This window comes from Passer domesticus, chromosome 16 (assembly GCF_036417665.1).
Source record: "Passer domesticus isolate bPasDom1 chromosome 16, bPasDom1.hap1, whole genome shotgun sequence".
In the NCBI taxonomy this organism is placed as follows: Eukaryota; Metazoa; Chordata; class Aves; order Passeriformes; family Passeridae; genus Passer; species Passer domesticus.
The window spans coordinates 9866376-9893164 of record NC_087489.1 but is presented as its reverse complement, the minus strand read 5'-3'; the positions used below and the strand labels follow the sequence as shown (position 1 = coordinate 9893164).

Genomic DNA, 26789 nt, shown 5'->3' with positions numbered 1-26789 from the left:
TCTCCTGGCAAGCAATCTTTTTAGAAAATTTTGAAGGGAGCTGCTCTAGGAAAGGGGTGAATTTTGAACATGTTCCAAAAGGCAGAAAGGCTTGTAGGACCCTCCTTGTGGGAGCTGGGAGCCAAATCCTTCTCTTCTGCTGCAACATTCTGTCTGGGGCTGTGCTTCACCTTTGCAGAAGCTGGTCCAGTCCAAGGCAACAACCCACTAGTGCTACACAAATTTATTCTTTTAGACAAATTTATTCTTTTAACAGAAGCAGCAGGCCATGTTACACAACCCCAGCTCTTCTCCACGCCCCTCTTCCCACCGTTTCCATCCAGGCAAAGTTCATAAGAGTCTGCAAGCTTCTTCCAAGAGCAAAACTGGTGGCAAACCCAGAAAAACTGGCATCAGCTGGGAAATGGTGCATTTCTGAACACAGTGATGGGACCAAGGAGTCTGGAATCCCACCTTGCTCTTTGTGTCAGGTTCTGTGACTTTTTCTTTGACTGAAACCCACCTTCCCAGGAGAAAGAAAGAAACTGGGGAACTGTTTCAGATTATCTGAGTGCTTCAGGCTCTGAAGAACATCCACAGAGAGAGGTCAAACTGTATTGACAGGCTCTTTAGGAAGAAAAGCTAGTTTAATATTGGCAAGACAAGACTGCTGCATATTTAACAGGAGCCTCTTCTTCCAGGAAAAGTGCTCTGGTTTCAGTTCCCTTTCTGCTGAACATGGGTGGTAGCTTTTATCACCCATGATTTCATTGCAGGCCACAGAATGATGGATTTTTCTGGCAGAACCCTATGCTCACACTTTTGAGTGCAAATTTTCATAATTCACTTAAAAAGAAAAGCCCACATTATCACTGAGAAGGGCTTAAAAAAAGACTAAGAGCACAGAAAAATTGAAAAAAAAAACCAACCCTGCACCAAAAGGCAGACGAAGGAAAGTGCAACAGCAACAACAGCATGAACTGTGGGGGGTTGCTTGGCTTGTTTACCCCCCCAAACTGCAATAACTCACCCATCCTACTGGAAAAAAATGTGCCCTTTCTTGGTGCATCAGCAAGGAGGGCCTTTCCATGGTCTCTGTCTCTTCCTGTCAATGATGCACCAGAAGGCACCAACACTTGGAGGACGTGAGGAAACGTACAGTTCTTTCCCCGCCTGTTGCTAGGATTCACAGCTCTACCCCACCACTTTCTGGGGCTTCAGATCCTATTTTGGCTGTAGGAAAAAAGAAAGAAACCTTGTTGCTTCCAGGCTTTCTACATAAGGCTTGAGCAGCTCCAATGCCAACCCTTATAATATTGCTACAGTCAGACATAAAATCTTAATGCACAATAGTGCCTTGAATCTTACATTCTTCTGAAAAAGGTGAGTCCCCAGTAGTAAATGAAATATTAAACATTATTAAATATGAAACAGCCAAACCTGGATTCCATTAAAATGAATCTTTCATGGTTTTCCTGGTTTCTTTTTCCCATTCCCTTTTTTTTTATTCCCCAGGGAGCGCAGTGATCTCGTGAGCTTTTATGTGTCCTTTTAAAGACAGAAAAATCACAGGTAATTTAAGTCTATTCTATTCAGATTTATTTTAGCTGGAAAACAAATCAAGGCAGTGAAACTCTTGCTTGGTTGCATCTCTCTGACTGAACTATTCAGCAGTCGATATCAAAGGCTCACCTAAAGACACTCTTGTAATGCCTGCTGACATGTGCCACCTATTTAGAAATCTTGTACCCTGTTACACACTCTTCTTTCATTTAGAATGGCTTTAATCTTCCACCATACACTAAAAAAAAAAAGCAAAAAACCAACCAAAAAACAACCCTGCTTATTACATAGGATGCATTTTGAGCTGGTTTTGCTGCTCCTGCAGGTTTTCTGGGAGTTAAACTGTGTCTGAGGTGAGTGCCCACATGGGACCTGGCAGCTGGGCATCAAAGGGAAAGTCTGAGCGAAAAAACTTGGGTTTTACAGAGCCTCCCTTAGATTGGCTGATGAAACACACTTGACTGAGGGTATGACTGCACTGATAGCACAGGGCAGTCAACAGGATAAGCCAGGACTACATATTCTCACTATTTTATGGCTGTAGTGTTTGCATCTCAAAATGAATAAATGTATGGTAATCTGTGAACCTGTGGTGCTGGAACAAACCAAAGGTGTGTCCTTCTCATGACATGTATTTATGTCCTTGCATTCAGATCTTAAGCCCTTTCTGTGATTATTAACTTCTGCATTTAGACAGGACTGGCAGAAATGTTTAGAAGATAATGGGAAAAAGAGCTCTTGGCCTTGCTGAGAGGCTCCCAGAGCTTGGATCTCTGCAAGAGCATTTCCTGGAGACTGCTGAATCAGGCTGGGTCTGGTGGGAGGTTCCATCTCCAGCACACACCTTAATTCTAGACTTGCTGCTGCAAAACATGCATGAGTTAATCTACAAACACACTTCTGCAGTGGAAGGCAATAAGTATTAAGACAAGTTAAAATGGCAAAGAAGGTAGAAATCCATTAATTATTCATGACTACTGTTCCATTTTGTGCAAAAAGCCTTTCTGCCTTGCTTTCCATTTTGCTTTGCTTGGGTCACATCTGAGGCTCAGCAAAGGAGATTTAAATGGGCTCCCCATCTCAGGAGCTCGTGCTGATGGATCCCTCACATCCAGCTGGGTTTTGCATCTCTTCCTCCAGGAATTCAGCAAAGTGGGGTCCTGCAGCAAAATGGGAAAATCCACACTCTGCCCTGGTTCAGAGTGTGCTGTTTTTCAAATTTCCTGAAAAATAAATAAAAGAGTAAATTGTACGAGGTTATTTTCTGAATTTAAACACCAATGTTTGCTTTTTGCTGTTGTTCTACTTCAGCTGAGATGGCAAGAGCATTCCACCAGCGTGGCCTTCTGGCAGCCTGACTAGGAGCATACGCTCTTGGTCTGGTTTTGTGAGGGCTTTTTATGCCTTTTTCTGGCCTGATACCCTTGCAATGGAATCCCAACCACATTATTTATTTATTTTAATGAGCTGCCTTTGGCCAGCTCAGGTTTTCACCACAAAGATTCCAGACTGCCTCAGAGCACCAGGAAACATGCTGCAAACTGCTATGTAGCTGAGACATGTCAAATAAGTGATCCACATGAGAGTAGATAGACGTGACATTTAGTGATCATCTTTCTTGGACAAAATGGGGCATTGCTGTCACTTTAAGTAAATCTCAGTCAAATTTCTGGCATTTTACCATAGGGGAAGCAGAAGGCATAATAGTAAATTTCTCTTTAAAAAATATAAAATATCAACCTTGGGAAAAAAATATGGTTGCCACAATTTAAGGTGTAATACCTCATCCAAGCTCGGCCAGCCATTTCCTGGCTGCTGATATCAATATGTCACTCCTAATGTTTACTGATGTTCACTTTATAAATGACTTTTCCTCACTGTCAGAGTATCTGTCACCAGCTTCTGTTCCCCCTCTTTGCCTCTCATACCCTTTAATAAAGATTAATATCTTTGAGGTTAAGTTAAAAGATCACATACCACGTAAATCACACCATAGGTCTGATATTTAAAAAAAGATGAACATGTAATTGCTGAGATTATGTGAGCAAATTGGGTAATTCCTGGCCTAAATGAACAGAGTTGGCTTTTGTGGGATCAGTTAATCTAAGTGCACATTCAAATAAAGTGTATTTTTTGCAGGCATTTGAGCTTCTGAAGGTTCCCCCATTGAAGAACTGCAGATATTTGAAGCAAAAATCGGTGAGTTTAACTTCTACAGCTTCTCTGAAGTTTCAATATGTTTAAAAGACATGCAGAATGGGGATTCTATAAAAATGTGGCACACTGGCTTTCCATATTTATAGTCCACCAGTGACTTCTATATTAAACGGTTTCAGTCTATGAGTCCAAACAAGATTTTTCAACCTGTCACTCCTGCAGCTCAGCCTGGTACATGAAATGCTAAACATGTTCTGGCTGCTTTGTACATCTTCCTTGACAAATACCTGGAGTAATGACTCCAGAATGAATATTTAGCTGGCAATTTTATGGATGAAGCACAAACCAGTCATTTTGGCTTTGCAATGCTAAGGGTAGTGAACGTGCACTTGGCTTTTAAACTGCAAGGTGCAGCTTGGAAAGCACAGTGAAGCAGGTGATGGAGCCTTCACATAAACTATGATCCAAGTAAGGTTTGCATGGCCAAGAACTGAAGGATCAGACCAAGACAGGCTCATATCTAGGTACCAAAACCTACAAGATCAGACTAAAACAGCTGCTGAAGAGGTCAAACTCAGGTTTATTTTTCTGACCATTGTCTTTGCTGTGCATTTAGGACAACCTTGTGGTTAAGGGTGGAAGATGGAGATTCCTGGTCCAGTTTAGACACTTTCCTGCAGACTTCCGAGCCGGATTCCAAGGGTCAGATCAACACTTCAAAAGGGACTTCAGCCTTTCTTCCTGATCTGTTTCAAGACCTATTGGATCTATTGATCTTCCCTTTTTGGCACTCCAGCTGTGGTGTTAGAGCTCTCTGATACCCACAGCAGTAATTCTGTGTATCCTCAGATTGACAGCAGTTCTGGTGCCACTGAGCCACTCAGTTTGTGGTTTGTACATCTGACCCATTGGGAACTTGCACACAAAGGCTCTTCCACTGTCTTCCAGGCACTGGAATTTCTCTGAAAGTGGAGACAGAGCACAGATCCAGTTCTTGTACTACCTTCCCCAGACCCACATCTTTGCCTGGGGCAGCATCTCCTTCTCTGTGTGTTGTGTATTTTGCATGGTTGTGTGGTGGTGACCTGGCTCCTCTCCATCCTGCCTCTTCAAGAAGCATCCCTGGAAATGGAGAAAACTCTAAGGACATGCTGGAGCAGGAATGGAGCATGAAAAGAGTTGTGGCTTTGACAAAGACACTTCTTTAGGATTGGAGCATTTTGGCTTTGTTTTGTGCTTTATCCAGAAGCAGTTTGACATAAATTGTTGGATTTAACCCCTAAACTCTGAGTAAAACCCTCCTCCAGGTGTCAAAGGCGACATCCCTGTCAGTGCCCAAACCACAGCCTCCTCTTTGAGAGGTGCTTTTTGCTGTGTTGTGACCTCCAGCTCAGGGAAAACTGCAGCTCCTGAATCTGCAGGGAGGGGACAGTCTGAGAGGCAGATCTCATGCAAAGGGCACTGATGGTGTTCTTTAGTTTCACACAAAACCTTCCAGCTACTGGCAAGCTACAAAAAAAGAGTTGGTACCAAAAGCCAGTTCCTGAAGGGAGAATTGTGTGTGTTATTCCTTTCCAGTGCACCAACAAAACTATTGTGCTCAGAAGATGACTCTGAAACTGCCTTTTGTTGTGGTTTGTATGAAGTAGGATTTTCTATCTGCAATAACCACTGGGTGATTCTATTTCTAGGAACTAGACTATTTCAAAATAAAGGCAATGATTCTCCAATCATTTTAGCCAGTGAATAAAAAAAAAACCCTCTAGACATTCCAAGAATATTATAATATATCCTAAAACCAACTTAGTTTTCACTCACATGATTGATATGTGCACTATTTTTCTGCACAACACTGTTTTTCTTACACAGAATTGTTTCTTTCAACTATAGCTAACTTGATTCTCTGTGTAGCAGGATCTGAGGCCAGTAAACCATGAAGAAATTTTACACTGCAGACTGCAGCAAGCAGAGGTCTCTCTAGCAAAGGCATTATTTTACAAAATGATGGATGTGCATATTTATTTGCTCTGTGACTTCCATGTCAGGTTTGTCATATTTCCTCAAATTACTAGTTAAACCAAGGTTTTGAGTTTTGTTTTGTTTTTGTTTCTGCTGAAGCCTGCAGGCTCAATATACCTTATAAAAATCAAGCTGTAATTTATCTGCTCCATAGATCATGTGTAACAATAATCACTCTGGAGTCTGTGCCGGGTTCGGATGTCTGGCTTTGTTGGAAGAGATGTATGAAGTGAACAAAAAGCTTCCTGATTTTCATACTCTGCAATAAACCTGAAATATGGAGAGAAGTGAAACATGTATTTAAATTAAACCGAGGAATCATGACAAAGAAGGAGCACAGAGAAATACACACACAGAGAAACATATTTTGCACTGACACAGGATTATTTCCCTTACCAGATGGACCTCTACAAGTTCTGCACACTCCATGTTGCAGACATTCAGCAATCAAAGCAGTGAAAGAATTTGCACGTGGGACTTGGACTCACCAGAACAGTGAATTGTTAACTTGCATTTTGCAGGGAGAAAAACCTTTGCCCACACAAAAAAAGTGGGGATCCCCAAAAATGTTCATTTCCACAACCACTGCCTGCAATGTTTAAGTGCTACTTCACACTAAATTAATTGTTTGGTGTTACTGCTTGTTTCACATACATGCAGGTCATTTTGGAAAGGCCACGAGAAAACCTCAGAATCTTTTCCTAGGTGTTTGCAAAAATAATAATAATAACAGGCTAAAATTATTAGCTGACCAATCTAACGTCATACAAATGTAAAACTCAAAGAAGATTATTGTAGCTTTAATCCCCTCCACTCCCACATGCACCTCTGGGAAAAACAGGGAATAATCTTAATACACTGAAATATTTCTTATTGCCTGGGGTGGGCATTTCCTCCCACAGCCAAACTGCATTTTGCAAGGCATTTCTCTCCTTGCTTTGTTTGTCACAACACTGAAAGGATACGTGATTCATGTTGCAGGGGACACGCATCCCTTGTCACCACACGGGTTCATCAGCAGCCAGGCTCTGTCACCACCGGGGCCCCAAGGAAGCCAAGCACTTGGAAAAGATTTCTGGTCCATTGGCTGTAGGAGCACGGAGCTGCAGAGAGGCCCTGGCACGAGGAAGAGATTGCAATTTAAAGATTAATTAATTCTCTGCTATGAACTTCGTCGGAGAGCTGCGGCCGTGCCCTGGTGGTGCAGAGGGGGTTCCTCCTCTTCTCCCCAGATAATGCCATGCCTGGGACTGGATGGATAAAACACATCCTGGGGGGCACTTCCAAAAGCCTAAGGTCTGTTTAGACTGCAGCCTGAGTTACAGGGCAAATCTGATTCTGCCTCCAGCTCCCTGAAGCCTCTCTTATAATTTTTTCTCTTTTTTAAATTAAAAAACAAAACCAAAAACCCTAAATTGAAGCGGCACCGTCATTAAGAGATCCAACAGAAGCCTGGAAGAAGAGATTAGCACGTACCAGAGTGACAGGGCTGCTGGGACATGGAAAAAATAGACAACATCAGTGCAATGTACCATTAAAAGTATGGAGTGACAGATGACAGTTGGTCTGTGATGGGGTGATTCAGCTAAATGGTAAACAGAAGGGCGAATTCTGATCTGGCTTATGCCAACATAAACCTTGGGCTGCAGAGGAGCTGCTTCGCGTCTCTAGGACCGGAGTGGAGCCCATAAAAGCTGTGACTCAGCCAGATAATCTCTGACAACTGTTAGCACCGTGGTAAATATGGCAACGTGGCAGGCTGGAAGAGGGGCTAAAAAAAGTTTTGCTTCCACACTTCCAAAACGAAATGTTTCAGAGGTTTTTTATCTCAAAACGACGTCTAAAATCTTGGTAGCAGTAATAGAAGTGGCTGAGAAATATTGAGATAAAACATGTTGGGGTTTTTTTTTTTCAGGTTGGATGAAATATTTTGATTGAGGCCAAATTAATGAGGTTGCTGAGCCAATGGGGTGAAAAGTCAGTTATCCCCATAAATTCCAGTCCCTCCGGAGTGGACCTGCTGGACACTTTGCACAACCATTAATGGTGATGTGGTGGACAGACACTAACTCATGTCTGCATGAGATAGACGAGGAAAGGCTTTTAAAAGGAGGTATTTGCTAAGAGAATGTTTAACATTTGTTTTTGCTTCAAAAACACATTTTCAAAGAGAGGATCCCATCCAAAACATATGTTCCCTCCCTGTGTGGGCAGGCGTGCAAACACTAACGTGGGACCGAGCAAACTGCAGAGGAGAGCATGGAAGCCAAAGCTAAAACTCTCCCATCTTGCTGCTGATTCTTCCTCGTGATAAATCTGCTGCTCTGTAATTTTGGCACTGGGAACGGGATGGGTCTGTCCTGTCTTTTGAGTGTCTGAACCCCCTTGTCCCTTCACGCATTGGCACCAGGTTGTTTGCATTTGGTGAATGACTTAATATGAAACTATCGGGATGTGAACCTGTGTGGTATTGCTCTTCTGATTAAGATAATAAATTCCCTTTTTTCTTTCCATGGTTTCACTTTGTGTGGTACTGGTATTTTACCTTCAGTCCACACAGTGCCTAGTTTCACCAGCAAGCTACTGCATTATCTGCAGAAATATTAACAAACTATTTATCATGGAAAATGTTGCATTTTTCACATTTTAGCTGGCTTGGAAGGTAGCTCTGCATAGACATATGAAGATCTGAAACCCCTTATTCTTGGTAGGAAAGGCTATGAGAAGGGACTGTCCCATAGGGAGGCCACCATGGCAGCTGCATCACCCCCCAAGGCTTTAGGAAATTTAGGATCACCCAATGCCATTTTAAGATTTGGGGTAAAGTGTTTTGTATGAAGGAGAATTGCTTCCTGCTGTGAGCCCAACTCGAGGTGGCAGTGAAAATGGTCCAGGAAATAAAGCTCTGCACCTTATATAGGCAAGCTACCAAAAATATATGGATTGTGGAATTACGCTTTGCTGAGAAGGGAATTCAGATTTTATTCTTCCTATTGAGTTTTATTTCTTGTATCATTACAGAATACACAAGCAGATTATTCCCCAGCCACAAAAACAGTTGCAGTGAGATGCTGCAGTCGAAAAGAACAAAACAGGCAACAGTTCAACATTCTCAGTTAAGATCATTATGATACTATTAATGGATATTAATTTCTGTTTATTTTACAAATATTAGGAAACTAGTTTTCAAATTCACACCTCACCAAATGCTTTACAACAATGATTTGTTTCATTAATTTTATCAGCTGCGTGCCTTGTTTTTTTTTATAGCAGGTTCTTTGCTGAGAGACATTAATCTGTGATAGAGCATCCTAAGAGCCTGTGCAGAGGATCCAAGCTGATGAATGCTGGTGTTCAGACTGCCCACCTCTGTCAATTTTTCAATTTGCAGTGTAGTTGGGTCACATAATAAAATTTCTGGGGGTTTTATTTTTATTTTACAGAAGCCTTGAAATTTTTCTGTGCATATTTTCTCACTGTTTTAACATACACATGAGCCCTCAACATCCAAATGTCAAATTCTGTGTGATATGGGTTAGGTAATAAACTCTATGGTATTATTTTTAGAATACCTATAAAAATAACTAACAGAGTTTAAAGTCATGTCTTTGTTAAATATTCAGTGTAGAATTGTTTTTTAGCTGAATTCAGTATCCACTATTTCTGAGTTTCTCACTAATAAATGTAAAATGCTAATGGAAAGTGAACAGGAAAATATTCTGCATATGCTAAATTGACCTTATATTCAAAATGCAAAAATGCTTGTGCCACGTGGTTAAATAAAGTGGTTTAGTGCTTACACCTGGATGATAAAGAGAGCAGTGCACACTTCCTTATTTAAAATATTTTCCCTAAATTCTCAAGTTTTATAAAATGCCATGGCTTTCTCTATCGTGGCAAGAGCAGAGAGTGGCAGCCAACACTGAATTCTATTTCTGATTTTGATCCAGATTAATTCTTCCTGCCTGTTCCTGGAGGATGTTGTGGAGCTGAGTGTGGCAGTGTCACCCCAGTGCCCATGACAGGGAATGTGGGTGGGCAAGTGGCCCAAAGGGAGCAGAGTCAGGTCCCTCCAGTGCCACCAGCTCCACTCCAGTCGTGTCTGGCACACGGATCATGCAACACCTGTGGGCCAGCGGTTTTACAGCCCTTGATCAGAGAGTGGAACACATCCTTACACCTCCCAGGCGGTGAACTCCTCCCCAGAAGGAGCAGGAGGTCTGCACAACCTTCCTGCAGGTAAGGGCCAGCCCAAGTGAGGGTTTTACAGGCTGAGCCAAGTCCCAAGCAGCTCTTTCTCTGCTCTTCCCTGTCAGTCTGCTGTGAAAGCTCCATGGGACGCTGAATTCCTCTGGTGAAAACTGGAGATGGAGCTAAAACTCAGGTGTTGGGAGTGGACCTGCAGCCACTGCTGAGTCTGGTGTCTGTCAGGCACTGCCAGTGATGGACTGGGGCAGAAGTGGCAGTGGGGGAACACTACAGCAGCAAATAGCTGCTGCTGCTGCTGCTGCATTCCCTCCCCTCCTCCCCAGTCCCTGGGCCAAATTTCTTTATCCCTTTCAATGTAACTCAAAACCAATGAAGTCAATAGAAAAACCAGTTAACCAGACCCTGACTCAGCCCTTGGTTTGCTTAAACTCCAGTGCAGTGGAGTTAACCCCTGACACACTTTTGTTTACCTTCATGTCTTTCCCCAGAGTAGACAGAAAATCCTATTTTTCATATTTGTTTCCCTGGACCTTGGCCAGCTGAATAGAGGTCAAATACGTCAAGCTGGGTCTAAACTACAGCAAAAAAATGAGCTGCATTTCAACCTCTTTTTCTAGCAGAGTGACAATATAATTCATGTTTATATTCCTGCCTTCACCACCATCCTGCTGTTTGACCTTGGCAAAGTCACTTCATCTTTTTGGACCTTCATTTCTCCTCCAGCTTGCTCCTTTTGTCTTTAGGCTTATATGGGGCAAAACTAGACAAATAGACAAATATCTGGGGTAAAGTGTGGCTTACATGGTGCATTGGCATTTCTATAACAAAGCATTTCCTCCTCCTGGACTTGAGGTCCAGGCAGAAGTTTTGGAAAATAATGTGAACATAAATTCCAAGCATGGGATAAACATAAAGCAATGTGCTGTCCCCATGCATGCCAAGGGTTTTCAGCATTCACACCCAAATTAGCAGGCAGCTCTCTGATGCAGAGCAGCACTGTGCACCCCAGTTCTGCCATGCAGCAGGAAAAGCTGGTTCAGATAAGACCAGGAGCTGAGCAAATGAGAAATGCCTTCATTTGAGCGAAACTTCCATTTTAATTGAGATGTTTGGCTGTCTTCAGATCTAATTTCATGATCCAAACACCCCAATTTCCCCATAAGAATGTGTTCAAACATTGCTTGACTGCTATTCTCCTTTGCTGCAGAGCGGGGAAGTCATCACAACTGATGAGGAGTCATTACAAAGTTGACAATTTGCCCCTTTTCTTCAAAAAAACAATTCTGCAGAGCTTCATTCCTTTCAGCCCACACCGACTCTCATCCAAAGCCTTCCCTGCTGCTTGAAAGAAACCTGAAATTTCCCAACTGCGGGATTACACTCATCCTCGCCCCCTCCAAACAAACAAACAAATAACAAAGGATGCAAGAAATTATCTCTACAGTAGGGAGATGAAGGAAAAGAGCTTATAAGTTAATCATTAGCAGAAAAAAAGCCAACCCAACTGAAGTTAGAAGGAAGGAATAAAGGGGGAATTGGAAGGCAAAAAAGGCAAGAGCAGGAGATGCAAAGTGCAGCTGCCAGGAGTGTTTGTGGGCTGTGTGAGAGTGCCCAGAGCCCTGTCCAGACTGGGAGAACAGAATTATTCAAGTTTTAAGCTCCCAGCAATTCCCGCAGTGACTCCCCTGGGCCCCAGCTCTCCCGCACCCCCTGGGTGGGGGCCACCCACCCTCTGTCCCCTTTGTCACCCTGCACTCTGCCTTGCGGGAACGCTGAGAGCTGGGAGGGAGAGAGGGAAGGAGGGAGGGCAGCCCAAAGCCAGCACCCCCCTGTTCCCTGCGAGCCCGTGATCTCCTTCATACCCATCACTTATTCATTCTCCCTTTCTCCCCGTGATGACTACTTGCAGAATAAACTAGAATTTATTGATATTATTATTTATTATTAATATTACAATCACTACTACTATCATTATTATCATTATTATCATCATTATCATTGTTATCATTATTATTTTAGTGGGTTTTTTGGCTATCCGTGGTCTGGAAGGAGTTAAAGTCATTATCTCCTCGATGTCCACCGCATCCCCGCATCCCCGCTGAGCTCCATCAGAGCTGCCGGGGCAGTGGCAGCGGTGACTTCACCTCCGAGCGCCGCAGCCTCGCGCGGTGCCCAACTGCTGGAGTTTGCTAATTTGTGTGTTTTCACTCGAGGCCTGCTGATTCAATCATTTTAAAGATGCCCATTTCTTCCAAGCCAGGGATTTTATGACTCTAAGGATTAGAAGCTGTTATCCCAACAAACCCTGGAGCTCTATATATTCTGATTTTATGGTAAGCTTCACTAATAAACTGTTTAAAACATATGCTAATTGTGTTTATTGTATTCTTTAATTATCATATGTATCATTAAAGATGTACTATCCCGTTTGGAATCCTAATACCTAATGCCCTCCTTTTATTTATTTATTTTCTTTTTTTGGTATCGTTTCACAGTACTGCGTTACTTTAAAAAAAAAAGAGAGAGGAAATGGAAATACAGATATATATTTTAACAAGGAAGCTTATTTTCAATTTTCATGGTTTATTTAAAAGTAGAGTCTTTGTATTTCAGTTGAAATCTCTCTCATGAAGAAAGGCAGGCAGGGAATGACATAACAAAACATGGCATTCTGTCTCTGTGCATTTTATTCTTTAATTCTTTTTTTAAAATATGCCTCCCTATCATCTACTATGCTTAGTTTTCTGTTTTCAGACTGCTCAAAATGATAATTTACCCAGCTGAGCTGGGTTACAAAAGATCAGGCTAATTGTCCCCTCATTTTTGTTATATCTCATTATCCTTATCATACATACACACGCTCACACACACACCCCAGCAGTGCATAATAAATAAGGATGTATTATGTATATGTACATGCACCCATATATACAAATGTATATCCACACTAATTGTGCTCATTTTTACCCATTAACGAGGAGTTGTTTTTCCAAAATAGAGATACCTGCCATCCGAGCTGTGTGAGCAATTTTCACTATTCTGAAGCCTAATCTTCATCCCGAATGCTGTTTTATCCTGTTGCTTTAAAATGAGGGTGCCCCTGCATAAAAAAATCCTGAAATTAGGATATTTTCCCCTGTTCTGACTTGCTCCTAACAGCCAGAACAATGTCCCTCAGCCCTGGCTGCTGTTGAAGGCAGAGGCCTGCCCCAATCCCTATACCAGTTTTATTATTTTTGTTCTTTTTCTTTTTCACTTGGGAAAACAAACTGCCATTAACACGGGGCATTTTGCTCATTGCTGAAAGAGAAAACAGCAATAAAAAAATGCCAGCGTTTTTCAGCTGCGCAAGTCAGGGGAAGGGCAGGAAGACGCATGTGCAGCCAGAGCGGTCCGTGGTCATCAATATTGCAGATGAGAATAATAAATATGTGCAGGCACAGGACAGAAAATGCAGCCACGCTCATTTCTGTACTTATGCTCCAGCTCAGACCTTTGAGCTCTCTTTCCCCGCTGCATTTGAGGAACATCCAGGGAAAAACACGATTATCCCAACACAGAGTTTTGTTTTGATGAAAAAGGATGAAAATGCTGGGCTGCTTTGCTGCTGGCGTAGTGGGGGATTTGCTGTCAGGAGTTTATCAATCAGACTTTTTGTTTATTTCAGTTGGTGAAGAATGTTTCCTTTAGGTACCAGATGTTAATGTCACCTCATGAATGAAACTGCTTCTGCAAATTGAATAATGTCATTTGCATTCACTCATTCTAAATAACATTGAAAAGTGGCAATGCTGCTTGTGTTAAAAATTCTTTTTCAAGGCAAAAGAGGCTCTGCTTGGGTATCCAAGACATGATAAAACACTGAGATTTGGATTCTTCAATAAATTTGTTAAAGAAGTGTACTATTGGGCCAAAAACTTAAAAATCATCTAATTTTGGTTCCTAAATACCAAAATTGTGCCAACTCACAGCCTAAGCATCACCATCAACAATACAGAACTTAATGTTAGGTCAGTTTCTGTTTACAGGGTGAATTTGGGACAAAGTGCCTGCATAGGTGTTATCACTTTTCACTTGCTGGGATCCCTGAGGACAGGATTAATTGTTTGTTTTGCCTTTTTGGAGATATGACCTGTTGTTAGTTTGACATCCCAGCCACAGGTGTTCTTCAAGCTGCAGGAAAAAATAGTGGATTGTATTCTGTCAAAACAACCCCACTGTGGTTAGAGACATCTCAGCACATGGTTGACTTTATCCTGGATTCCATGGGTGTAGTATTTGGGGTTTTGGTGTGTCTGGGGGGGCTAGGGGAGCACATCCCCCCTGCCTACACCAGCCCAGCCAACAGAGCTCTGGCCTTGCTGCAGCCCCTGGAAAGGAAAATTTTGCACCACCCCACACAAATTAAAGCATCACCATCTCTCCTTATTACATTAATGGATTTTATGCTACTTTTAAAATTACACTGTTTTTAAACAGGAATACATTTGAATGTCAGACTCTAATACCCAAATATAAATGTCAAGACCTCTGTACGTCTCTGACATGTAGGAACTAATTTAATCATCTCAGTGAAACGATTTCAGTTCAGACAATCACTTTGTTCGAGTGGAAGGGTTATGAAGAGGGTGCACAGCCACAGGAAAGTGCTTACACACTATTTAGGGCCTTGTTTTTTATAAAAAGAAAACCAAGATGGGCATTTGTTCAGGAGTGGAAATTCCCAGCCCCTGCCAAGCTGATGGTAACTGAGGTAATTGCACTGCGGGCTCGGAAAAATGATGCATAGCACCGAGGAATAGTAAATGCTCACTTGTTGGGGAAAAGAAGGGGAAGGGGCAGTGATGGAAAATTATTTTATTCCCCTGTGTCTGGAGAAAAAAAAGGACAATCTTGTGAAATCTAGGCTGCCTGGTCAGTGAGTGCTGCTGAGCTCCTGAGTGGGTGATCCCACCGGCTGTGCACACGGATGACAGGGACACGGGAGGAAAACCAGCAGCAGTTCTGCATATGGACTGTGGGGTCCTGCTTCTAAAGCTCAGCTTAGACAGTTTCTTTCCTCCTTTTCACTTATGGCATTAAAGAAAGGCAAAGGCAGTGCAGGCAGGGTATTTTCTGAAGGGTAACAGCTAAACAGGGCTGGCAGAAGGAGCTTATTCCCTATGTGGGCCTGCTACCCCCAGCATCACGGGACTCCACCTTAACCCATGGCTTCAATCTGCTCTAGGAGAGAGGGAAGTTCCTCCCAAATTTCAGGGGTAGCTGTACAGGCCACTGCTGTACAAAGACTCCCATCTGCAGGGGTGCAGTGACTGTATGGGAAAGAGAAAGAAACATCCCAGCTCCTTTCTGGGGTTTCTGGAGGATCAGGGAGGCTTGAGAGGAAGTAGCACAGTTAGAGGAAGAAGGGAAAGTGGAAGGGTGGATCAGAGCCTGGAGACATGGGGAAGGAATAGTTAGGGAGCCCAGAGTTAATAAATGAAGGATAGACACCAATCCTTGTGTGGGGAATGTTTGACCATGTCCCATGTCCTTTCCCTCCAGAGGTGCAGCCCAGCACAATCTTCACGGGAGCTGATCCAGTTCCTGGTGAAGATGCTGGGAGTGTGCACAGATTCAGTGCTGATGGCACTTCACTGTCTTGAATTTAAAACTTCCAGCCCTAATTCTGTCTTCACAACAAGTAGGATTAAAAACTTTGAACTGAAATAATGTTGTTGCTGTTTCATGCACCCCCAAACAAAACAAACTGAAAGAATAATCAGGGCTGCAGTCCATGCTGGAGAGCTTTGGTGAAAGAAGCTTAATTTGCCAGGTTACTTGTTACAATTAGATGCAGTATAGATGATGTCAAGTTATATTAACAGCTCTAAGATTTTCCAAGTGTTGGTATGAAAACTGCCCAGCCTTGATAATGAAAACATGCGCAGGAGAGCTTTGTAAAACAATCAAAAATCAATCCTGTGTGTCAAGTTGAACATATCAATGAGACAGTTTGCAGTCAGAGGGTTTTCTTATGAAGTGCTGTCAACAGTCAATGCTACACTTGTCTGATCCGTTCAGCCCCGCTAAGTGGAAAGATTTCTCTTTATATTAACCCAATAGAAAAGGAAAGGAAAACCAGGAAAATGTAAGCCACAGTAATTCATCTCAAGTATCCTGAAGGACAATTAGCAACAAAGGCTAGCGGTGGTAAGCCTGCTCTTTGGTGGGGTTTGGAGATCCGGGGCTGTAATTATTGAGCCATCCTGCTGAATAGCACAATCAATGCTTGACGGCTGCGCCGGTGCGGCGGCTCGAGCTCTTGTGTAAATGAAACGTCAGGCTGGGGGAAAAGGGGCCATTGTGTTTACCCGAGCCTGGATTAGCTTTTAGAGAACAATGAATCTGCAATCGACGCAGGACGTTTTAATGGTGTTGTCGGGATCTTTCTTAATAGGAGTTTGGGGTGATGGAGAGGGAGGGAGAGCGGTGCTGGCGGGGAGGATGGATTCCTCCCGCGCTGTGCAGGTGTGTATGCATCCAGCCCCGCTTCCCACCTTGTCCCAGCTGGACCGTGGTCCTTGGAGTTGGCAGCAGCCACCCAGGATCAGGGCAGTGGGACCACAGTGCAGTCATGCCAGGCTTCACGACTGGCTGGGCAGGTGACATGTTTCTGCACCCGACTACACATCTTTCTGCCCAAAGGGCCTTAAGCCTCCCTCCCCTTGCTCCCTCGAGCATGGCTCTTCCTGATTTACAGCCTCAGGGTTTATCCCTCTCTCTCTTTCACAGTATTTTCACTCTTTCCTTCCTTCTCTGTCAAAAATAAGCTTCTCCCCAGCAGCATCAAGTTCAAGCTTTTCAGCCTTCCCCTTAAATTCCTGCCTAACTTCTCATGGACACATCTCTATTCTTGTCATGTCTCACTTCCTTCTTTCACAGCAGAAATATTTATCAAACTGCTCTTCAAACCTGCCAGTAGCTTCACTTCTCCCTTCAGTTTTCCCAGCACTACTCCTTATATTGCAAAATCATCCCTTTTTCCATGCACTGAATGAACATTCCAGCTACAGCTACAGATGCTCTGTGAGAGTTTTGTGTGGGTGCATGCCCAGAGATGAAGGACTCAGATTTTTGTGGCCATTCAAAGGGCTAATTATTAGCTATTTGCTAATCTTCTTTTCTCACCAATTCCAAATATTCCAGTCCTGGACAGCGTTGCTGGGTGGGAAGGTGACAGGTATCCCAATCCCTTGTTTCCAGCCACATGTTGGAAAAGCAAACCTGCACTGCCAATGGACATATGAAAATTTCCTTTTTGCCCATGTATAGACTGTAATGTTCATCCCTCCAGGAATATGGAGGTAAATAAGTACCTGTGGGATGTATATTGCTTTGTGCTTGTTTTTTTCTGCAGGGTGATGAAGTGAATGAAGCAGCCTGGCTGTGCTAAGCCTAGAGAAGGCAACAGGAATATCCAAAGGTTTTGGGAATGCATTTGCTTTCTTTACTCTGGCTTCATTCAAACACATTTTTGCAGCCAGTGTGAACGACATGGTGCCCACCCTACCCAGACCCTGCCAACACTGTGGTGTGACTCCTGCCACTAAACCCAGAGAGTTCAGTCCCATTTTCCTCCCTCCAGCCCCAGCACCTGCTCAGCCATGGAGCAAACCAAAGTGGAGCTCTGTGAAGAGCTCGGGGCAGGCACAGAGTCTCACCCATAAACCACCACCACACACCTCCTCAATGGAAGGCAAACTCTGCAGATGTAATTGATTAGTAACTATCAGCTAATTGCAGGGTAATCACATGATTATTTTTGCTTTGCAAACTGAATAGTTGCCATGAGATTGGATAATTGTGCGGGGCAATTTTACGCGGAGGCACATAGCAATGCAGAGTAAAACCAGCCTCAAGGCTGTGTACAGCAGGCAGGATGATTTCATTTCTGCAAGTTCACTGTGCACATCAGTGCCCTGTCTGCTTCTAAAGGTATCTTTGGATCCTGTGCTCTAAAGGAGAACCAAAAGATAAGAAATTGCTCCAGCAGCATCACTAGAATGAAATAAAATCCCCAAACTTTTGGCAAGGCAGCATCTTGACAGATCTGCCAGCCCAAAGGGAAGATGCAATGCTCCTGTGGTTTGAGGAGGGTTTGGGCTGCAGGAGCACACTCCACTTAACCCCAGGAATTTATTTGCCTGCAGCCCACGTAGGCACCACAGCCACAGCCACACCTGCAAACGAGTGCAAAGCATCTCCCCCTCCTCCCAAGGCCTCGTCACGGAACACAGAGATGGTGGTTGGAATATTTTGTCCTTTTGTAGCTCATTAAAATTTTGGTGTTGGCAGGAGAGTCAATCAAATGCTAGCAATGCAACCCAAATATTTTCCCAGATGGGTTGAACATTGTACCAGAAAGCAATTGAAGAAATTATTTTCTCTGTTGGCAGGGCGATTTCAAAGGCACTTTAGTCTCTGAATGTCTCTTAGATGATTAAATATTTCAAGCCATTTTCAATGTCACTGATTCAGATTAATCAAATATTGAAGAGATGGGGTTAAAGCTGGAAGATGTGTTCTCTTTGGCCTCTCAGTGTTGTGGCATCAAACCTCTGGGATAAATTCTCCACACAAGAGGCCTTTATATTCTAAGTTTAACGGAAGCACAAATGCTTCCCTTGCCAGGGAATCCTAAAGCTTCCTCCAAGTCAGGATTCCTCCAAAAACACTGGAACTATTAAAATGGGACCAACTTGGGAAAAAACCTCACATCTCAATGATTCAGAAAAAATAATATAAAGAACCAGCATACATCTGAATTACAAAAAATGCCTGTATTAATTTCAGTTTGGCATTACAAGACACATTTCTGTGTGAGCCAAGAGCCAGCAGAACGTACATGGGAATATTTTTAGGCTTTATATAGGAAAAATTAATACAAGAAACAAATGCCACAAGCGCATTCATGGACGTACATGAGGATGGTTCAGATCCTCAGCTGATGGAAGTAAGCCTCCATCATCTGTTGTAAGGGAGATACAGGGATTTACCCCAGCTGGGGCTTCAGCTCAGTCTATGGAAATGCTGTTGATGTCAAGTGGCCAGTGGGCACTGGCTGGGAAGGAGGACAGAGCAGGGAGCCTTTGTCTCTTTGGATTGCTTCAGGAAATAATGAAGGAAACATAATAGAATATATCTGTGAGGCCACACTGCTATCAGAGGATTGGGTACAAGAAAAACTACTCGAGCTCCACTCTTGTATTCTGGTATTCACTCCGATGTCCTCAGAAGCTACCATTGGAGGCTCAGCCCAAGGCCCCAAATGAACTAAAAAACATTTCTGTGCAGGAAATAAACCCTCTCAGAACGAGTTACGTTGGTTTTTACAAGGAACCACACGTGCTCATAGCCTGATTTAAAGAGAAAAACAAAGAAAAAAAAGCCCAATTTGTTGCTAGCAGGAATGTTTTTGCTCTCAGAAGACAATATATTGGTAATGTTGCATCTGCAATTAATTTTGAATGGAACAGAAAGCTCACACACAGTGATCTGAATTTGGAAGAACAGACACGCTTTGCAATAATTTTCATAATGCTCCCTGTTAGTCCCACACCAGGCATTTCAGGGTGCACCAGCTCAGCTTTTTTAGTTTCCAGGTGTAGGTTTTTGTAACCGGAAAATATCTATATCATGCAAACTCTATTTTTTTAAATATCTCTGGATTTAAAAATCTCAGTGGTTAAACTAAGAACTCTGTTAGAAGTAGAAAGGAAAGGTTGAAAGCTGTAAGGTAGAAAAAAAAATGGAGGAAAAATCAGGGTCACCTGGTTAAAGTCAGACAAAAGCCACATTTCAAAAAATGTACCCTGTAATTTAGTCAAAATGGAAAGGACAGGAAAAAGGTCAATATTGTTTTAAATGAGACTAACAGCTTCCTTTATGTAATGGGTGAACTCCAGTGTGTTTCCGGATGATTGGCAATTTAGCTGCTTGGGGGGAAAAAAAAGGTTAAACTTATCAGCACATAAAAGTGCCAGCAATTTATTTCTGTCACTTTCCTACAAATTAACCTATTTTAAGGCATTCTGAACCTCATCAGTAAGCCCAGGTGTGGCTGGGAATGGGGGTCACCACCAGGCCCACATGCACAGGGAAAACGTGACAGCAGCTCTGGGAGGCAGCAGCCACACAAAGGAGCTCTCAAAGATGAATCCCGTGAGGAGAGGGTTTATATTTTCAAAAAGGGAAATAAATACTCAACAATCTCCTAAATGGGTGAGGTTTGCTCAGCCCAAACACTAATGTGGACCCTGAGGTGGGATGCTCTGCATGCTGGAAAGTGTAAGGGATGGAGGGATGCTCCAGGGGGATGAGCTTACAGAGTTCTGGTACATCAGAAAAACATTTATGGACTTGCATCCTACCCTGCCCGACCCCTGGATTTGGAACTCTGAGAATGAGGACAAGCAGAGGAAAACACAGCTCTAACTCCATTCCTTCACAGACCTTTGCTCACCCAGCTCCAGCTCTTATCATAAACCTGCATGTGACCAGGGGTTTTAGGCTGTGATCCCTGGAGTCAGTGTGGAGAGAACACTCTCTGCTGCAGCATCAGTCTGCTCTGCTGTCTGTCTGTCTGTCTGTCTGTGGTGTTGAGGGCAGTCACAGCTCGATGGACAAACAAAAAACTGGGCTCACACCCCTGGTGACGGTCCCAAGCACAAGGGGTGGCCACACAGTGTGTGCTCAGGCATGGAGGCTTACCATCATCCCATTTTTTTTTTGCAGAGAAGTTATTGATCAATCTCCATTTATTTTTCCCATGAGGCTGGCTCGGCTCTATTCCACCTCTTTCACTTGTGGGGTCTCTCAGGGCAGGGATGAAGTTGGACTGAGGAGGAGGAGGTGGGAGGGAGATGGTCGGCAGCAGAGTTTGGGAAAGGATTGTCTTGTTCACAGGATAAGAAAGCTGGAGAAATGGTACAGCTGGAGTTAGGAAGGGGTCTGAGTGGGAAAGCAGGCTCAAACCCACCTCTGAAAGCCTCCAAAAGGCACAGATCCTCACCACAGGGAAGGAATAAAAGCAGAAAAGTAGCACTTTTGTTCATTGATTTATATAAGAGATACAGGCTTTCCTAAAGACACCAGCTTAAAGGAGACCTTTAGCAGTAACATTTTCAAACAACAGCTGGTCTTTCCTTTCCATGCTGATTACAGCCTTTCTAAAAGCTCAGGGCAGGGCCTCCAGTCACCTCGTGCACTGGGGCTGGGCAAGGCTCTACCACACAGCACTCTACAATTTGGACAGAAAAGAGCATAATTAATTTAAACATAATAGCTACAATTTTCAAGAGGACCAACATGGAAGTCTAGTGGATTGAGGCTCCTGTACCACTTATGGCCTGAAGTTTTCACAGTCCAGAGCTGGGGCCCTTCATGGTGAGGTGCTCAGAGCTCTGAAATTCCAGGATTTTCACCTGGTGCAGCTTCTCAAAGGGGAGGTTAATGGCTCTGGGCTGAATCACTGAGCCCCACAGTTGGCAATGCTTTTAGCCAAAGCAGTGGCTCTCACTTTAAAACACACTGGGTAGATAAAGCAGCATCTTTCAATATCTGGATATTTTTTAGTGTTGATTTTAAATACAAGGATGCTTGACTGGCTGCTCTACATCGTGACAAAGCTCTTAATGATTGCTCCAGATACATCCACAAGTGAACCTGCCAGTGAGTTAATCAGCAGGAGAGGCTTGACACAGTAGCATTTTGATCTTTGGGATTTCTGTGGCTGCTTAGGGGCCCTTTTTTTCTTCTCTGACTACTAAAATCATCATCAGCAGCAGGTCTCCTTCATCACCAGATTGCTCTAGAGCTAAATACTGACCAAGAGCAAACTGCTGACCTCAAATTAACAGCAAAGACAAGACTCTTGTAAAATTTACCGGAGTATGATTTCAATTCAGGCCATTAAAATATTTTAGCTACTTCTGTTTGAACCTCAATGCTTCTTTTCTTGAATACCTGAAATACCTGGCTTAATCTGCTGTAGACATCATTACCTCTGTCATTACCTCTTGTGACACAAACCTTACTCTCGTGATTACTCCTACAGATGATCAAGAAAAAAAGTGAAAATATGAGTTATTTTCAAGCAGTGGAGGGACCCTTTAAAATTTTTGTTTTATGTCTAATAATTACAGCTTAATTATCTTTTAATAGAAGTTGCATTCACAATTGGAATAAAATATGATGTAAGCAACATCAGGGGGGATGGGCTGTAGGTGTCCAGCAAAGTTTTCAGGGTCAGGTACAGTGTATTGTGCAGGGAGCTGGTAAATACTAGTTTAGGGAGAAAATTAGGAGGGCTTAATTCTCATTTGTTCTTGTCCCCCTCTGGTATGAGACAGTCAGGCAGCAGCTCATGTTACAAAAACATTAACTTCCAGAGGCCTTTAATAACAGCCTTCAGTGAACCTAGAAATGCTAAGAGGGACAATTTTGCAGTCTAGGGTATTTGAATCAGTAGCTTTTCATATCACAGTTGAGGCATAAATAGCCATTGTATCTGCTGAAATTATTTCGATCAACTTATGTATTCACCAAGTGGTGTCACTACCACTGTTCTCCATCGCAGTGCTGGAGGAGCTCAGATTCCAGGAACTTGACAGGATAATTAAGTATGAAAGCAGACTGGATTTAGCAGGACCCCAGTGAGTCAACAATCCCGATTGTTTCATCATCTTGGCTTTGTGCTGTTCATATCTTATCAGATTAGATAACAATCTGCTATAGCTACGAGTTGAATTACCATGTTGAACTGCACAGTTAGACCACATGAAAAACATCAATACACATTTAAATAATCCCATTTTCAAACTCAGATAAGAAATGGCCAACCTCTACAAATCAAAGGCATATCCTCGGGCTAAAATAAAGAGTGGTCTGATTACCTATTCAGTGATATCAAAGTGCAACAATCAAATGCTATTGCCAATATAACGCAGAGGGCCTTATAGCAGAGCAGGAACATGATGGCCTCCTGACAGCAAATACCAGAGCTGAAATTCAGAGGTTGCAAATTTCAAAGGTGAGGAAAGGATGTAGCCAGGTATATCCCACAGAATAAAAATCTTCCAGTGCCTCAGACCCTCTTCTTCCTCCTCCGTGTTCCTCCTTTCAGCGCTCACAGGGTTGATGCTCTCCAGTGTAGAAGCTCAAGGCGTCTCCAGGCAGCAGATCCCCCCTTTTGTAACCTTTCCATTTCCCTGCCTGGACACAGAGCGTGTTACCAGCCCACACACACAGTTGTTCTTGCCCTGTCTTCCCAAAATGACCCCTGCTCTCCCAGAAGTCCCATTTCACACTCTTTTCCATGGGAGAATCCCTGTAAGGTGGCCAGGCCATGGTACCTGTAGGAGATTGAAATTGTTTCTAATTTTCCCTGGGTTGAGAAGAAAATTTAGCTTGGAGAAGTTAAGTTTCAGATGAATATGTGGTCCTTTTAATTACAGTCACAGTTTCTGCCACCCTGCCACATCATGACACCGCATGAAAGGTGAGTGAAACTCTGCATTAAGAACTTTGTTATTGAGAATAAAAATCTAACTGAATAAAAATGATACAGGGATCAGTTCTCTTTTGAAACTCTGCATTAAGAACTTTGTTATTGAGAATAAAAATCTAACTGAATAAAAATGATACAGGGATCAGTTCTCTTTAAGCATGCCAGTCATTCCCCTTCCTTCCTCCTTTCCCCACCCCTCACACATTCTCCTCTGATCTTTTATGCAGCTATTTGCAAACTAACCATTAGTTGTCAGTCTCCAGCCATGCAGAGCTGGCAGCCAGAGGATCCTGCAGCCACTCGGAGAAAGCTGCACCCATGGACCCATGGATTTTACCAGTGGAAAGCAGAAAGAGCTGGGGGAGGAGAGGGACATTAGCCATTTTTTCACATTTTTGGCCAATTCTTTTCAAAGTTTCCTTTGTTGGAAATACTTTTGATCATGACATTCTCAGACAAAACACTGAAGGAGTACATACTTCCTATAAATGCCCCATCCCTGGAAGCGCTGGACAGGGCTTTGAACAACCTGGTCTAGTGAAAAGTGTCCCTGTGCATGACAGGGAAGTTGGAATGAGATGAGACTTAGGTCCCTTCCAAATGAAACCATTATGGGATTTTATGAAAATAGCCCACTGCATTTGATACGTTTTTCTAAACTGGAGAACTCTCATCTGGGTTTGCTCAGAAGCTCTTTGGCTGCAGATTGGGTCCTGCAGCAAAGAATATCTGAATTTCCAGAGTAAATGGAAGCTGACCTGGCAATGAGCACCATCCTCACGACGAAATGAGCAGTCTGCAAGATGCAAGTGTGGAGGCTAATAAATATGGGCTGTGGATATTCTGGGCACTCATCTTGAAAAAGAGCAGGGTGTACATTAATAGGAAAGGAAGGTGTCAGAGTGAAAATACCTTTGGTGTGCTGATGCTGGATGAAGATGTGTGAATAAATCGTAACTCGATCTGTTAAACTGTTATCTACTCATGGCTTATAAACCCTCCAGGACTTGGTTCATCTGACCAGGAGTGGTCAGAGAACAATTTCCCTTAAGGAGCACAGTGCAAGCTTTGAGAATAATTGATTTTTTGAATAGTGGCCAAATTGCAGGGCTGTGTTCATCTGTACTTCATTTTGGGTCAAACAGAGCATGTTCTGTCCAAAACAAAATGTCTGACTCCCATGTCTTTCTTTAAAACAAGATTTATCCAGATCTGAAGAGAAACAATGAGTTTGAATTTTTGCAAGTATATAATTTAGGAAATTTCTAACAAAAAATCCTTTTTTAATGTTTCCAGCTTACTAGTTAAAATGATTTATGAATTCAAGTCGTATAGAGTGGGCAGTTTTGATTAACATCGAATGTGATTTTTAGTGACTAAACCATCCACACAGCACATTCTCTGGGACAATATTGCAATGTGATTGATGGAAAACCCCAATCCAAAAGCTGCAACTGGGGCATTTTGAACCCAAGGACAGAGGAGGAGGAATTCAGCCATTGGCTCTGCACATCTCAGAGGATTCCCCTGCAATGCTTCCAGAGCAGAAACTTGGAGCTCTGCTTGGCAGCACACGAACTCCCAGCCCTGCATTCTCGTCTCCTTTATGGGTGTTGGCAGCACAAACCTACATTTTTCCTTACAACTTCCCCAGAACCCTTATGGAGGCAGGCCCAATGTCAAGAAATCAGTCAGCTCCTCAGTTACAGATTCTTTTCCCCCAGCCTTTCACGGGTGCTCAGAACGGCAGCCCCGGGAGCTCCGCGTCCTCGGAGCCTCGCAGCCTGTGTGTTTGGGATGATCTGAGGGGTCTTTTCCAACATAAATGATTCTGTGATTCCAAGCTGAGGAATGTGATTGTGCAGCTCGTTCAGACTGTCACAGCTCATCACATTCCCAGGACTCCTGTGCACTGAGGTTAGAGAGACATTTCCAAAATAAAGAGCAAAATACCAAGGAGATATTTCTGGATTGGAAACAGATTTTTTTTTCCAATTTAAAAATGTATTGATATATACATCGATGAGCAAAACTGACAAGCTGTGCTTGAGAAAGGAGTAATTGCATCTTTAATAATATTAAACCTGACACCTGCCTTGGCCTATAATACGCAGTCCTGACACTACTTAGCTAACAATTAGGACACACAAAAAGAATGAAAGGGAAAACAGTATTAAACTGAATCTGCATTTTAAAGAACATAAAAATAAAAAGAAAGACTGTTAATTGTCTAACACTTTGCTAATTCAATCAGGCATGCAATTTAAAAATAGCTTTGCTTTTTCACTGAAAGAGGAATTAATTACGATTTCTTCCTGAATCCCATATAGGAGAAAAAATATTTTGGATAGGCACAATGCTCTTAGAAAGAAAATCCCAATGCTAATTTGTATCATAAGCACAATTAGAAGAGATGCCCTCCATTTGAAAAGGAACAGAGAGCTACATAGCTAAAGGATATTATTGCAAAATGATAAACTGTTCAAAGGTAGGAGTGAAAAAGAGGGTCTTGTCTTTAGTGGTAAAATGCCATGTTATCTTGTTTAAATGGCATAACTTTGCAAAAGGTGCCACAACATTTCAACCTTTTAAAATGTCATTATTAAAAAATACATATCACAAGTGGTGTCCTTATACACACCTCTTTTTTTCCTTTCCCTTTCTCTCTCTCTCTCTCTCTCTCTCTCTTTTTTTTAAAGGGCTAATGTAGTACTTGCAACTTCAAAGGGAAAAGGAAAGGAAATAGCAAAGACGGTTCAAGGTGATCTTGAGTACCGCAAATGTAAATAGGTTTAGAAGCAAATTTGGCTTTGCAGGGTTTCTTCCCCTCTGTGTGCATGTTCATCTGTGTTTTAAATAAAAACCACATGCATCCTGCCAGCTGAGTGAATATTGTCTGTAGCACTGGGGGTTTGAGATGGGGGATCCTCCCATCTGTGCCAGGTTCTTCCCCATCCTGATTGCAGGGAGAGGTGTGGAATGACACCGGGTGCAGCTCAGACCCTGCAGGTGCTGGGAGCTTGAGCTTATTTATTTATTTCTTGGAAGGGCACCTTAATCATCACCACCATGCTGCTTACTCCTCTCCTTTTTTTTTTTTTATATTTGTATTTTACCTTTGCAGTCACACTTGGGTTTCTTCAGGGAAATAAATCTGTGGCTCAGTGTAACAAGAGAAAATTATTTTTTCTCAGTTTGCTGCCTGAGCACAGCGAAACATTTTACAAGCACCTGTTTTTATCAGCAATGGTGGCAAAAAAAAAAACAAAAAAAAAAACAAAGAGAGGAAGAAAGGAGACAGCAAAAGTCCCTC

General features: G+C 42.8%; 1 long non-coding RNA gene across 4 annotated transcripts in view; it reads right to left on the bottom strand.

Annotated features, from left to right (window-relative positions):
• Positions 1-250: 250 nt before the first annotated feature.
• LOC135282183 (uncharacterized) overlaps positions 251-26789 on the bottom strand; it is a 120084-nt gene continuing 93545 nt past the window's right edge. For 2 of the 4 annotated variants that reach the window (XR_010348475.1, XR_010348477.1), the window contains exons 3-4: positions 5836-6834; positions 251-2765 (exon numbers count right to left, since the gene is read on the bottom strand). This is a non-coding gene — a long non-coding RNA (uncharacterized LOC135282183). The remainder of the gene's footprint in view (positions 2766-5835; positions 6835-26789) is intronic. The other 2 variants (XR_010348476.1, XR_010348478.1) reach the window with 2 other exon arrangements.